At 36.8% G+C, this 16,257-nt stretch overlaps 1 long non-coding RNA gene across 2 annotated transcripts; it reads left to right on the top strand.

Annotated features, from left to right (window-relative positions):
* Positions 1-1,440: 1,440 nt before the first annotated feature.
* On the top strand, positions 1,441-15,736 carry LOC129349094 (uncharacterized). Of its 2 annotated transcripts, none has more exons than XR_008601950.1 (4): positions 1,441-1,721; positions 6,208-6,492; positions 10,582-10,873; positions 15,215-15,736. It is a non-coding gene; the product is annotated as an uncharacterized LOC129349094 (long non-coding RNA). The 2 variants fall into 2 exon arrangements; XR_008601949.1 differs by having other exon boundaries at positions 1,447-1,721; positions 6,373-6,492; positions 15,215-15,734.
* Positions 15,737-16,257: the final 521 nt, after the last annotated feature.

Raw genomic sequence — 16,257 nt, 5'->3', positions numbered from 1 at the left:
GAATCCAAGGGCTGTTTCACAATGCTGTGGTGCACGAGTAATTGTGAAACAGAGCTGTTCAATCATTTATCAAATTCTATATATCTCCTCCAACAAGGAAAGGGCTTGAGCCCAGGCTTCCAGAAGACATGCTATGTATTAGGGACAAATAGTGAATTCCATTTTGCCAGATCTGAAGAAATGAATACAAGACAACTCTGCTGGGTGCTGGCGTTGGCTTGTCGAGAAGGAAAACATTCTGAAACACATTCCAAAACAGCCGAGGGACAGATCGAGCTAACGGTGGGAGAACATGACAGGCAAAAATGTGAGAGGAAATTAATTGAGTTTGAAGGAAAACTTCGAGTTGTGCTGACGTTTGAGAGGAAAGTGGTCCAAGTAGTTTTCCTGACCAAGCTGGGTCAGAGAGGAGAGGAGAGGAGAGGAGAGGAGAGGAGAGGAGAGGAGAGGAGAGGAGAGGAGAGGAGAGGAGAGGAGAGGAGAGGAGAGGAGAGGAGAGGAGAGGAGAGGAGAGGAGATAACACAAGCCGAAAGTCTGTATTTCTCAACAGAGAAATAAAATCCAAAATTTCACCTCTAAAATATGATGGACCGATTGTTGATGATATGACACGTCCAAGTCATCAACAGAGCAATGAGGAAGACTAAACAGTTACATTCCACCTGCATCATGCTGCCATCTCGTGGCAAAGTTGTGTTACTACACATTTCAGTACATTCGGATTAGCTTTGATCAACAATCTCACAATCTCAGTTGTGTTTAGAGCATTAACTAAACTGGTTGCTGGTTGGAAAATAACCAAAATCATTAACTATGATGTACCATATCATATCCATTTCGAAATACAACTTGTGCTCCGTAGTGAAGAACTGTGTTTTGTTTTTGCATTGGATTGTGTCTTTTCACACTACTAATTTTCACCAAGAAAAGCAGAAATATTTTACATATTCCTCTTTGATGCTTGTAGAATCTTTAATTTTCCAAAGCACCGTTCAGTGACCAAGTATTGATTGGATCAAATATCAAAGAATTTAGTAAATATGATCATATTAGGTCCGTGTATTTATCTGGCAATTGGATTTTCCGTTCTGAAACGGGTATTGAGAAACAAAAGACCAGTGGTTATTTTATTTTCGTTTTAAAATACAAAAATTAAAATTGAAATACAAGGTGTTTTTCCTTTTCATCAAAAAGGGATATACGATTTTTTTTTTAAAAAAATGCTTTGATTTTCATTTTCTATTTAGAATAACAAAAAAATAAAATCAGTAAGAGACAAACGAAAAAAGGTCAGTTTTTTTCATTTTCTGAGACCGGAAGTGGTCATCAGCAAGTGTGGAGCCAAACAGAGTATGGTGCATTGACTGTATATAATTTTTTTCGTTAGTTTTCGTGGTAACATGAGAGATCAGGTGGCCGATCTTAAAATAAATCAATATTGATTTTTTTTAATAGAGCGTTAAAGTTTTGCGAAGCCAGGGGGCGGGGTTACTTGATTGACAGTCTGGTCTGGAATGATTGACAGGTCCTATGGAGGAGGAAGCAGAGACTCTGCTCTCCTCGTTTGGATTAATTCTGATATAATAACTGTTGGTTTATTTATCGGTGGAGCAGCAGAACCTTTTCCACAGACAGTTTTCCTGCCCGTTGGCTTGTTTTAACCAGTTTTCTGCCTTTGGCTGATTCTACCAGCAGACACTGAAAGGACTCTGATTGTTCAGTAAGTGTTTATTTTCTTAACGGTGCCGCTTTTACTGCACTTTATATGCAGCTTTAGTGTCAGATGTAATGTGTGCCATGCACTCCAGATGTTGGTGGAGTTTATTTCTGTGTGTGTTGACCAGAGAAGAAAGTTAGCATCCGATAAATATTAGTTTAAATGTTAGCGATACTAACCGAGCTAGCTACTCAGTCGTAGCTTGATTAAAGCTAACGTAGCATTAAGCTAACGTAGCATTAAGCTAACGATGCTTGTGTTGTTTCATGTAAACAGCTGAAGTGTGTTGTGTTACTGTAATGTGGTACATTTAATTAATAAAACTGTTCATGGAGACGCTGGTTCACATTAATGTAACGTTTAGAAAACCTAAATGTGATTAAAACAGTAAGGTTAAGGTTCTGTCTTGTCAGTAGTCCTGAATAGCTGCTGAGTCTGAAGTTAAACTGGAGAAAACAGTAAATCTACTCTATAACGGTTAACGTTGTTTAATGACTGATTCACATGTAGTACATCTTAGTGCAGATTAGAGAAATAAAACACGTGTAATAAATGGATGAAATAAATAATGTGTTGCTGACAGTGAACTGTAAATCCTGAACAGTCACAAGACAAGTTGTATTCTGAGAGAGAAGCTGAATCTGCAGCATTATTGTTATTACTGGAAGGATGAGGAGGACATCAGTGCTGCTCTTCCTCACAGTGATGAAGGAGAGAAGACTCTTTAGACAACCACAGCTCGATGTTCATGTTCTCTGTAGCTCTCAGTCCATCAGACTAGATGTTCCCAGTGATCCAGACCAAGGCTGGAAGGAAAAGACACTAACAGTGAGGAAACGATCCACAAGGTTCCTTCATTCCAACTGCAAGAACATTAAATATCAGAGTGAACCCATCAGGATATGAATGGAATACAATAGAGTTTTCTGTTTTTGTTCTATTTTTTAATCATATGGAAAGGTTTCTTTTCCTGGTTGAGGCTAAAGACCATTTTACTGCCTTGGATGGACAATAAAGTTTATTGTATTTTATTCTAATGTATCGTTAGCATTAACATGAGCTCCACAGTTATCTCACCATACACTGTTGTAGAGAAAAAAACTGAAGCAAAGAACAGAGATATTAACTCAGAACTGAACTGTGAGATTAACATTCATCAGTAACAGTTCTGTGGAGGAACATAAACGTAGATTTATTTATATCTGCTGGTAATTAAAACAGCAGTTATCAATCCAGTATGATTGATCAGCTGTGATCTGCAGGAAAATTAGTTACAGCTAACAGTTAACTAGTTTATGACACTGACTAACCTGATTTTACATCAGTGTTAACACTAAATGAGGAAACGTAATCTCAGATTTAGAGAACAACTTTAAAACGCGATGTTAGAACAGAGGTTATAGTCTGATGTTAACTTACAGTAACTTCACTGCTTTATATGTGATGTTATCCAGATGTTGAGAAGAGTACAGCTAGTTACAAAAATGAGTTACCTGTAGAGTTTATCTTCACTTTTGGAGGCTAACGTTGTTAGCAGCAGCCTTGGTAAACAGCAGAAGCCGTAAATGTGGGAGAATCCTCGGCTCTCAGTCTGACCAATCGCTGCTCTCCGTCTCTCAGTCAGTCTGACCCATACATAGATATTCATATCTATGGTAGCTGCAGCTCCCAGTGAACAGGAGGATTTTATTAGAGGAAGTCAGACACAGTCACACAGAAACATTAGAGCTCACACTGAAACGGAGCTACAGCTCTGTGTTTTGTAGAAGATTTATTTTCAAAGCTACATGTGTGACGGTAATAATCCGTGCTAGAGCAAACCTCATTAGCACTTCCGCTAGGTCGACTAACCTAAAGTTTATCCTTATCCTTTCCGGTCATTTCAGGGATGCTGTTGTCGGTAATGTAGCCAGAATATGGATTAATTTTTCGTTTGGGCTTGACAAAGACGAGAACAAAAATATTCAGAGCGAGTGGAGCAGCTAGCTAACGCTTATTACAGTTTGATTTACATTTTCAAAATCACATTTTTGAAATCACGTAATTTTTCCGTAAAACAAATCACGGCTTTTATTTTGTAAGAGATTTCTGGAAACATTGTTTATCCGTAATTCTGCTAATTTGACTGAACGTGGGCTGCAGTTCCCGTTATTTAAACATCAATATGATGTATAAATGCAGATGGACTTCATATATTTCACTATGCTGTTTCACCTTGTTCTGTCTCACACTTACTGTACAAACTGGACGGTTGAGCATTACCCTTGCTCACAGGGAACTTTTATTTAACAGCGGCCACACAACACAGCAGGCACATTTCTTATCAGGTGCGTCACTCAATTGTGTCCGGGTAGGAACAAACAACACATAAGCAATTCCTATTGCTACATACGCAAACATTTTTATTGATGTCCAGTACGTTTTATTGACATAAACATATTTGTTACAAATATTAGAAATGGATATCTGTTTCCTCATAATAATTTAGTTAATGCAATTAAATGTTCATCAGTGATTCATCTTTAGTGTGAAACTTTTACTTTGCACCTATATTTTTTTTTTTTTAAATGTAGGTCATTTTAAGATGAAACATTAAAGGATGGTTTTCTTAGGTAAGTGACTTTAAGGTTTAATTGACTGAAATCTTTCAGTCAATGTGTTTCCTTCAATTTGAAATATCTCGATTTAATTAATTCAGCTCAGTCAGTTACATTTTATATTATTAAGAATTCTTATTCAGTTTAACACTAGATGACGTATCAGTTCATTGAGTATTTCAGAGCCATTTTTTTCTTTTCAATTATCTGTATTTAAAGTGATATTATTAAAATATAATTGTAATGAAACATCAGCAACATAACAAACGACCAAATATACAAAGGAAGTGCAGCTATTTTAATATAAACAAAAAAGATCTATCAGAACATGGTGAAAGCGCAGCTTAAGTAAAGTTAGCGAAACTACGGATAAGCAACATTTCCTTTGACTTCCAGAAAAATAACAGCCTCATATTTGTTATTTATTAAGAAATCACTAAAAGCAACAGTTCCACCAAGTTTGTTTTAATTTGTTGGTATTTATCGGTGGAGCAGCAGCACATTTTCCACAGACAGTTTTACTGTCCGTTGTCTTGTTTTAATCAGTTTTTAGTTCAGTAATTCAATCCTTCGGCTGATTGGACCAACAGACACTGAAGGACTCCAACAGCTGGTTGGTAATAAATGATAATTTACTGATCGGTGCTGGTTTTAATGAACTTTATATGCAACTTTAGTGTCAGATATAATGTGAGCAGTGAATCCCAGGAGTTGGTGGAGTTTATTTGTGTGTGTTGACCAGAGAAGAGAGTTAGCATCCAGTGAATATCAGCTTTAATGTGAATTAACGATGCTAACCGAGCTAGCCTACCAGTCCTGATTAGCAGCTAAATGTAGCATCAAGCTAACGATGTTTGTGTTGTTTCCTGTTAACAGCTGAAGTGTGTTGTGTTCCTGTAATGTGGTTCATTAAGTTCATAAAACTGTGGCTGGTTGATGTTAATGTAACGTTTAGGAAACTTAAATGTGATTAAAACAATAACGTTAATGTTCTAGTTGTCAGTAATCAGCTTTAATTTGACACTAAAACAGACTGATAGTTTTAAATGACATCAGTTTCATTAATTTGTTGAACATTGTCTCATTTGTTGTTGTGATGTTGCTGCTGATTCATTAAAACCAGATGATCCATGTTGAAGATACGTTTAGTTCTAGTATCAGAAGTACAAGAAGGAAAATGGAAGTTTAGTTCTCCTATGTCAAAGATTTCAGAAATAAAATACTTAAATGAGTCTTTATGCCTCAAACTTTATTTTACAATAATGAAATATATAGGGCTGGACCCGAATCTCTGAATATTCGATCCTGACGGTGGTATCCGGATATTAATTTTGAGATCCGAATATTGGAATATAGCATGTCGTCCAAAAAACGTCATAGTATAGCATGTCGCCCAAAAAATGTCATAGCCTTTGGTCCAAAAAAACGTCATACTATAGCATGTCGCTCTAAAAACATCATAGTATAGCATGTCGCTCTAAAAACCTAATAGTATAGCATGCCGTCCAAAAAACGTCATATTATAGCCTTTAGTCCACAAAACGTTATGTCCCGGCTGTCTGAAGTAGGTGAGGAGCAACACAAAAACAGTCCAAACGCTGGTTTCCAGAGGGTTAGATGAGTATTTATTTGAAAGAGTAAGATTACAACAACACAACATGTGAGGAGGTTAAAAGCAAATGGGTGTTAGTAAAATAAAAAATAAATAAACAACTAAAAGTGAACTTCACGTTGACATTGATGGGCATTCCAACCAGGAACAAAGTAAAAAATAATCAATACGAAAAAAACCTGTTCCCGTTCACCTCTTAAAAACCAAAAACACACTGCAGTAGAACCCTAAACTAAACCTACCAATGGGTTCCCTGTTTTCCTTTCTGAACAATTCAAAGGTCCCTCTCTATCTCCCCACACATCCACCAACCACTGGAACACATCTCCAAAGTTCTGTTGGGCCAGCTCAGCTTCCCCTCAGAAGAAGTTCCACCAGATGAAGGAGCCTTTTGAGAGGCAGTTGGCATCGTGATTGGACTGTACTTTGTTCTGTTCCAATCCAGCTTCAGCTCCAGAGACGGCAGGCGGGACGAGTCAACGGAGGCCGGGTGGACGAAGGCATGCAGCAGAGTACAATCCAGAAAACAACAGAGGAGGAATGCAGCGGCTCAGTATAGCCTTCGGTATGAAAAAACGCCATCATATACATCATATATTGTACAAATAACAAGTCAAAGGAAAGAGACATACATTGTAGAATTTTAGTAATTGTGGGCTGACTGATTTACTGATTATCAGTATTTTATTTTTTACTGATTTACGGTAATAACTCAATTTAAAAATGGTGCTACTTTGGCTCTGAACCTTTATCTACCTGTGGTTACTCTGTCTTCTGGAGTGCTTTGATTGGTTATACATCACGAATAAAACTCCTTTAACTTAACATCTGTAAACAAAACAAAAACATATCAACAAAGTTTTCTGTTAGAGTTTGTGTTCTTCTAAGTTTAACTCCAAGATTTTAAATACTTTCATTTACTGCAAATGAATATCTACTCCAAATGTCTCACTAATATTCATTATCATCCTTAAAAACCCACAAAACACCCCTTTATACTCAGCCACACTTAGTACAGTCCGGTTCCCCTTCTATAAATCTGCTTGGAATCTTCCACTTCCTGTTTGTCAAAGTGGCCTTCTACCTGGACAGGTTTTGTTGGAGCACATGCAACAAACATTTTGGGTAACTGCACTTTAATATGGATGGATGACACTGAATTAGAGTCTGTTTTAATGAGACTGAGTTAAGATGTGTAGCTCTGTCATTAAATAGGAAATTATTTCTCAGAATTCACAGAAAAGTCTGAGATGTTTGCTAGGTTAGCGTCCCACATGTTCTTTGGCTCAGCTAAAGCTAATTCTCTCCAACTTCTGGATCTCTTGAGTTGCTTGTTGTTAAAATATCTTGCTATAGGTGCTGAAGCTCAGAAAGTCTGAGATGTTTGTTCAAAATAAGCTCATTCTCAAGTCTTATCTGAACTGTCCTCTTTTGTTTGAACTTTCCCTAAACTTAGGAGTTAATGAAAGAGCAGCACATCCAGACTCAGTCTCATTTATGTAGAGATTAAACTTCAGTGTCATTCATTGATGTTAAAGTGCAGTTTTTCAAATGTTTGTTGCACATGCTCCCGACCAAACCAGTCCAGGTGGAAGACAATGTGAAGAGAAAGCTCCAGAGGATGAATATCACACATGTACGTTGGAAATAATGTCCTTTAATTAGACATTGTCATGCAAAAGTTGGATTTCCCTTTAATGATGTTCTTTGTTGAGTGTTTTGTTGATGTTGGTTCCTAAATGTTTTTTGACACTCGGCCCCAAAGATTAAAACCTGATTTTTCAACATGTTGTAAAAACGTGCCATATGATGAAATAATGTAAAGGAGGCCATGAAAAACACTCCAGAAAGGTTTTCTTTTTTAAAAAAAAGGCATCATGAATTTTGGCGCAAAAAAAAAGCCTTACTATACTATGTCAGAAAAAAATGCGATTTTTCAAACATGTTGTAAAAACATGCCATATGATGAAGTAATGTAAATGAGGCCGTGAAAAACACTCCAGAAAGGTTTTCTTTGAAAAAAAAATCATCATGAATTTTGGCGCAAAAAAACTGCCTTACTATACTATGTCAAAAAAAAATGCGATTTTTCAACATGTGGTAAAAACGTGCCATATGATGAAATAATGTAAAGGAGGCCGTGAAAAACACTCCAGAAAGGTTTTCATTGAAAAAAAAAAATCATCATGAATTTTGACGCAAAAAAACGCCATAGTATACTATGTCGAAAAATGTCATTTTTCAACATGTTGTGAAAACATGCCATATAATGAAATAATGTAAAGGAGGCCGTGGAAAAACATTCCAGAAAAGTTTTCTTTGAAAAAAAAGTAATCATGAATTTTGGCGCAAAAAACACCTTACTATACTATGTTGACAAAAAAATGCAAATTGTCAACATGTTGTAAAAACGTGCCATATGATGAAATAATGTAAAGGAGGCCGTGAAAAACACTCCAGAAAGGTTTGCTTCTAAAAAAGAAATCATGAATTTTGGCGCAAAAAAACACCATAGTGATGTGGTCAAAAATGGCCAAAAAACGTCATAGTTTAGTATGTCATCAAAAATGTCATAGTTTAGTATGTGGTCAAAAATGATGAAAAAACATGTATGATATGTCATGTTTTCTAAAAAAAAAAAAATAAAATAAAATGTCATAATATAGTTTGGAGTTGTCTGTGAAAAAAGTCATAACATGTCATAAAATTGTTGTCTTAGCTTATGTTATAGAAATATCAAAGTGTATTAGATTCGTAAAATGATCATAATATGGCATGTCAAAAACCGACATAGGAAGGTATTTTATGTCATCATGTAGTGTTGCTAAAAAAATGACATCAATACCAATTAAATCAAGTTTTTCTTATGCATTTCACATGCTAAACAATCAATTTTGACCAAAGTCCTGTACGTGTTGTAAAATCAATTTTCACAGGAAAGAAATATGTCATTGCATCTTATGCCATAGTAAAAAGTCATAGTAAAGTATGTACAAAAATTCCCAGTATAGTATGTAAAAACATCATAGTGAAGTATGTAATCAAACATGTCACTCTTACGCCCAGCCTAGGGGTTACTGAACGCAACATGAAGTGCCTGACTACATGTGTCTGAAGCAGCACACACAGCGTTTTCTCAAAGAATTTATTTACATTAAATGTGTATCGAAAAGCAAAGGTGGAGGTTAACAAAAACAAGTCAAAGGTAAGGTGTGAATGAATTAGGGGTGAGCTTTATGCCAAAAATAATAAACAAAACCACACTAGTCCTTAGGAGGTCGACTTACCTATCAAAATAAAAGGACAAAATTAAATACAAAGTCTTCCCTCCCTCTCTAACTCAAACAGGTGAACATGAATAAAACAAAAAGTAGCAGCTCACTACACTACCTTGTTCTGCTATACAACAAACAAATTGTGCTGGATATGTGCCGATCTGGACGGCATGGAGGATGGCCCGCTTATCTGACCCTCTCTGACCCAGAGGCAACATCGTCCTGGTTTTCGTCAGCAGCCCGACCAATCCTGCGCCAACTCGACCTCCTGTCGTCCAATCCTGGCGGTGATGCAGCGCAGCTCTATTTGAATATTCGACATGCACACATCACAGAAAACAACACTATACACACGACAGCAATGATAACAGTCACAAAAACGTCATCGTACAGTATGTTGTTAAAAATAACGTCAGAAATGTTACACTTTAGTATGTTGTCAAAAATCTCGTCAAAAAAATTAAAATATAGTATGTCAACAAAAGTATCACAATAAAGTCATAGTATGTTGACAAAAATATCACAAAAACATCAAAGTATACTATGTCGACAAAAATGTCTTAAAAAACATCATAGTATAGTATGTCGAAAAATGTCATTTTTCAACATGTTGTAAAAACGTGCCATATGATGAAATAATGTAAAGCAGGCTGCAAAAAACACTCCAGAAAGGTTTTCTTTGAAAAAAAAAAATCATGAATTTTGACGCAAAAAAACGCCATAGTATACTATGTCGAAAAAAAAAGCGATTTTTCAACATGTTGTAAAAACGTGCCATATGATAAAATAATGTAAAGGAGGCCGTGAAAAACACTCCAGAAAGGTTTTCTTTGAAAAAAAAAATCATCATGAATTTTGGCGCAAAAAAAAAGCCATAGTAAACCATGTGCTTTATATGTTGACTTCAGAGTCAAATGCTTTTCAAAATTATTACGTCCAGATTCAATTCCCAAAAGACTCCAGTTGTGGACGCATTGGGGCTGTTGATACAAACCTGGTCCTGGTCCTTCTACAAATCTGCATGGATACGATTTCAAGGCAAAGTCAGGGGAAGTTTGTGATTTCTGAAGATGATGTGATTGCGTTGGCTTCGTCACACTGTAGCCTTCAGCATGTTTGCACCCGAGTTGGTTCTCTGCTGGAAAATGGTGGATTGCTCCCTTCAGGTTGGGGCTGAAGGAGTTCAAGAGTCTTGAGGTCTTGTTCATAAGTTTGGCTAAAGTGGGGCAGGAGTTTGATTAGCGCATTGGCTCAACAGCGACATGGACTGTTGAAGATGTAATTTGCCAGTTGATCTATCAGTTGGGTAGACCCTAAACTAGTACCCCAAAGTAAAACTACCAATGGGTTCCCTGTTTTCCTTTCTGAACAATTCAAAGGTCCCTCTCTATCTCCCCACACATCCACCAACCACTGGAACACATCTCCAAAGTTCTGCCGGGCCAGCTCAGCTTCCCCTCAGAAGAAGTGCCGCCACCAGCCAGATGAAGGAGCCTTTTGAGAGGCAGCTGGCATCGTGATTGGACTGTACTTTGGTCTGTTCCAATCCAGCTTCAGCTCCAGAGACGGCAGGCGGGACGAGTCAACGGAGGCCTGGTGGACGAAGGCATGCAGCTGAGTACAATCCAGAAAACAACAGAGGAGGAGTGCAACGGCTCAGTATAGCCTTTGGTATGAAAAAACGCCATCATATACATCATATATTGTACAAATAACAAGTCAAAGGAAAGAGACATACATTGTAGAATTGTAGTAATTGTGGACTGACTGATTTACTGATTATCAGTATTTTATTTCTTACTGATTTACAGTAATAAATCAATTTAAAAATGGCGCTACTTTGGCTCTGAACCTTTATATACTTGTGGTCTCTCTGTCTTCTGGAGTGCTTTGATTGGTTATACATCACAAACAAAATTCCTTTAACTTAACATCTGTAAACAAAACAAAAACGTATCAACAAAGTGTTCTGTTAGAGTTTGTGTTCTTCTAAGTTTAACTCCAAGATTTTAAATACTTTCATTTACTGCAAATGAATATCTACTCCAAATGTCTCACTAATAATCATTATCAGCCTTAAAAACCCACAAAACACCCCTCTATACTCGACCACACTTAGTACAGTCCGGTTCCCCCTTCTATAAATCTGCTTGGAATCTTCCACTTCCTGTTTGTCGAAGTGGCCTTCTACCTGGACAGGTTTTGTTGGAGCTCATGCAACAAACATTTTGGGTAACTGCACTTTAATATGGATGGATGACACTGAATTAGAGTCTGTTTTAATGAGACTGAGTTAAGAAGTGTAGCTCTGTCATTAAATAGGAAATTATTTCTCAGAATTCACAGAGGAAAGTCTGAAATGTTTGCTAGGTTAGCGTCCCACATGTTCTTTGGCTCAGCTAAAGCTAACTCTCTCCAACTTCTGGATCTCTTGAGTTGCTTGTTAAAATATCTTGCTATAGGTGCTGAAGCTCAGAAAGTCTGAGATGTTTGTTCAAAATAAGCTCATTCTCAAGTCTTATCTGAACTGTGTCCTCTTTTGTTTGAACTTTCCCTAAACTTAGGAGTTAATGAAAGAGCAGCACATCCAGACTCAGTCTCATTTATGTAGAGATTAAACTTAAGTGTCATTCATTGATGTTAAAGTGCAGTTTTTCAAATGTTTGTTGCACATGCTCCCGACCACACCAGTCCAGGTGGAAGACGATGTGAAGAGAAAGCTCCAGAGGATGAATATCACACATTTACATTGGAAATAAATGTCCTTTAATTAGACATTGTCATACAAAAGTTGGATTTCCCTTTAATGATGTTCAAGTCTTTGTTGACTGTTTTGTTGATGTTGGTTTCTTAATGTTTTTTGACACTCGGCCCCAAAGATTAAAACCTTTTACGGCTCACAAGCTGCAACAATTCACACATTATCAACTGTGTTTCTGACTAAACTAAGATAAAAAGTGAAAAACTGTCTGATTCCTGCAACATTAATGTAAATCTTTTTGGTTTTTATGGCAGTATACTGAATATGTTTGGGTTTGACATTTTAAAAACCAAAACAAGAAATGAATTACTGGAGAAAACAATCAACAGATTAATGGAGAAAGAAAATGTATTTTCCAACATATATGGCTGAATTACTCCAACATTACAAGATAGATACGCCAATTACAGGTCAAATTGTCTCAAGACACTTTATTTTTATATTTTTTTGTCATATTTAAAATATGACAAAGTAAGAAATTTAAAGCTCTTGACTAATCCAATTTATTATTTGGTTTTTAAGAGACTAATGGACAATTAAAATAACTTTCTCCACTAAAACTAATAAACTTGAGGTCAAATAGAAGGAAGAGTTTTAAATACTGCAGTCCCACGATGACAAGAATAAAGTTTCTCAACAAAAACTACATCTGCTGGTGGATTCCATGAAAGTCCTAATAAATGATAATAAAGTGTGATACTAAAGGTTTGTGGTGCTAAAAATCTCAAAGATATCAAGTTGAACATCTGGATGGAGGTTGATAAAAGTTGAGCTCCCTTCATTTCTCTGGCGCCGACTCCATGGATTTTATGGATGGTGGTTAAAGACCTTCTCTTCTAGTGGTCTTCCTTCTAGTCGCTGTAAAAAGTCACCTCTTCATGACAACTTGTTCTGCCTCCGACCTCGTGGAAGCTCCAGAAACTCGGGAAAACCTGTCGAGACTCGAAGAACTCGTGGAGACTCGAAGAACTCGTCAGGCGGGGGAAGGTGTGGTGGGTGGTGCGGGGAGGTGGGGGAGTAGAGGGGGGAGGCCGCCACCCACCTCCCCGCCTACTCTCCGCCCTGACTCCACCCAGACTCCGCCTTGGCTCCACCCATGTGGTCACTTCAGAAACTACGATGTCAAAGGGACGACGAAATCATTTCTTTTTATCTGATCTGTAGCTCAGTGAGTTAAGGATTTGCCTATGGAGCTGCAGGTCGCTGGTTCAAGACCAGACACTTCTTAAATTTTCTCAAAATTCTGACAAAGACAAACAAAGAAAATGCCAGTGGCTGGTCTTGAACCTGCGACCTTCCACTTGGTAGTCTGTCTTCTTTTCCCCTGAGCTATTCGCTCAGATACTAATTCTTCTTTTTTTTGCGCATTTATCATCTATTTTTTGTCGTTTTCGAGTTTTTTTTTAACTCGAGTCTCGTCTCGACCGTTTTTCTCAGGAGGTGGGACTTCAGCCTTTGTGCTGGAGGGTGGAACCCTCAGTTCCAAGACTTTACAAAGACTCGAGACCTCCCGAGTCCTCAGGACCTGAGCTTTCACACAGTCTGAGGGCTGAAATTTTCTAAGTCCCACAGTAGTTCTCTGTTAGATTTAACTTTCAGACAGTCCAAGGACTGATATCTTTGAAGTTCCTGAGTAGTTCTCTGTTAGTTTGAACCTTTCCACAGTTCGAGGTCTGAAATCCTGAAAGTTTCTCAGTACTTCTCTGTTACTTTGAACCTTTCGACAGCCTGAGGACTGAAATCTTAAAAGTTTCTCAGTACTTCTCTGTTAGTTTGAACTTTCTGGTTAACAGAAGCCTTAAAACTTGTGACCATGAGTCTTGATTTCACATTTAGACCATCCATCTGAGTTCTTCTCAGACCTTCACCTGTGGGTTTTTTAGAAATCCTCAACAAACTTTGATTCTCTTCACTGAACAGTAAAGTTTGTGGAGATCAGAAGGTAACATTAGTTTGATCAATGCCTTCAACTACTAGTAGACTTTATCTGGAAAGCAGTTTTCTGAAATGAGTTCTTAATAAATCTGTCCACAATCAAACCAAGAACATAGAAAGAGGAAATGTTTGAAGAAACAACTTGATGTTTTCATTTCAGACTAGAAAACGCTTTAGGACTTTTATCTGTTTTTGCTCTTTTTGATCGTTTTATTGTTTCTTCTGTTTAATTTGATCTTCTAAAGTCTAACTGGTGTCTTTTCAAATGTTTTGTCTTTAGTTTGATTCTTCTTAAATGTCTAGAAAAGAATAAAAGGTGAGAAAAGAGCAAAACTATGTCTGATTTGATTCCAAATGTGTTGTCTTTTTAATTTTTAATTGTTGTTTCTTCAAATGTTTTATTGACTTGTTTGAAAAATTTCCTTTTCTTTCCCAATGTTTTATTTTAAATGTTTTACCACCTTTTATTGTTTAATTTTCTTTTTAAATGCTTCATTGTATTTTCTGTTTAATTCCTATTTAAAGTTTTATTGTCTTTAAGATTTAATTTTCTAATTAAACATTTAACTTTCAATTCAATTTTTTGTCTGTTTAAAGGTTTAATAATCTAATTCAATGTTTTTTATTTTTAAAAAATGTTTAATATTCTTCTTGTTTAATTGTATTTTCTAAATGTTTAATTATCTAAAATATTTCATCTTTAATGTTTCATATTTGTTTAAAAAAATATTTAATTTCATAATTACATGTTTTGTATCTTCTGTTTAATTATTTAATGAAATATTTTGTCTGTTTAATATAATGTAATTGTATTTAATGTTTAATTTTCTTTTTTAAAGTTTTGTTGTATTAAATGTTTTTTCCTTTGATTTAATTGCTTTTTTAAAAAGTAGTTTATTTCTTTAATCTTTTTTTCTGTCAAGATTTTAACCTCAACCTTAAAAATGAAACAAAACCTTAAATCACAATGAAAATACTTCCGTTGTCACAATCATGAGTTAGTCAATTATTCAGTTTATCAATTCAGCTTTATTTGTTTAGCACCTTTCACACAGATGACAATACTAAACAAGCATAGAGAAAAAACTATGCTAAAACTATGATTAAAACTCAAAAACAAACAAAAAAAAGTTTAACATCGTAATAAAATGTGTCCAGGGGATGGAGGGAGTTTATTGAAGTCTTCTTGGGCTCACATGGGAAATCATTTAAAATACAAACTTGATATTCAGTCTAAGGAAACTGCAGCGCGACAGAAGAACCAACAATATCTCCTGTTCTCTCCTTTAATGAGTCGACACTTCTTGTGCTTTCAGACCAAAGAACTACAGACTCTTCACAACCTGCTCAAACTCTTGGTACAGGACCTCACCACACGGGTCAAGAAGGTTTCTGTCTCATTTCTACTCTGAAGCTCACCTTCTCCTGCTCAAACTGCTGACAAATGTTTCTGCTGCTCTAAAGTCTGCTCTCCAGAACTTCCTAAAAACTCTCAAAGTCTCTTCTGCTGCAGGCTGCTTTGTAGAACTGTTCCAGAAAACCTCACTAAACCACATGGAGGAGCCTCAAGATAGTCGTCCAAATGAAACCATACAAAAACCAAACTAGCACAACCCAAACGCTAAAGTCTCCTGCAGCCTACCAGAGAACCTCTGAGAACAGAGAATCAGGACAGGAACTCTTACCTTCTGGACAACCAACGTTGGTTCACAAACACACAGAATGTGTCTGACCAAAAACCTCTAAACACTCCCTACAGCCAAGATAAAGACACAACTCAGCTGTACCAAATCCACTAATCACTGCACACATAACTGTGGCTAAAGAACCACATTTACCAAGACAACTATCCAGTACAAAGCCCTAAAACACACCAAGAAACACATTAAAGCATATTTTACTGCTGGAAGCTGCAAGCCAACACCTAAAAAACAAACTAAAGCAATGGAGCCAAACCCGGTTCAGTGGTGAAGAGAAACAGAGGAAATGTTTGGCTGCAGCTAAATAAAGCAGGATGACACTGAGCTGCTCAGGTGTTTCTGATAACACCAAGCAGCCACCTGGACAGCCAATAGGAACACAGCTTACTGGAAGTCCAGAGGGCTGGGTTAGTGAAGGAAATTTAATTTAAAGTTGAAGCAGAAAGTTAACAAAGAAAGTTGAAAACCACCTTCTGATTCCTGAAATCTGAGTTTTCACACAAAGAAAGCCTGAATTTGTCAGACTGGTTCCATAGTAGAACCATCATTGTAAAAACATCATAGAATGGTGTGTTGCTCAAAAAACATTACGACCCGGCTGTCTAGGGTCGCCGAGGAGCAACACAAAAACAGGACAAACGCTGGTTTCCAGGGGGTTA

Source organism: Amphiprion ocellaris, chromosome 6 (genome assembly GCF_022539595.1).
Source record: "Amphiprion ocellaris isolate individual 3 ecotype Okinawa chromosome 6, ASM2253959v1, whole genome shotgun sequence".
Classification (NCBI taxonomy): domain Eukaryota; kingdom Metazoa; phylum Chordata; class Actinopteri; family Pomacentridae; genus Amphiprion; species Amphiprion ocellaris.
The sequence above is the reverse complement of the archived record's forward strand: the minus strand, read 5'-3'. Positions and strand labels throughout refer to the sequence as shown.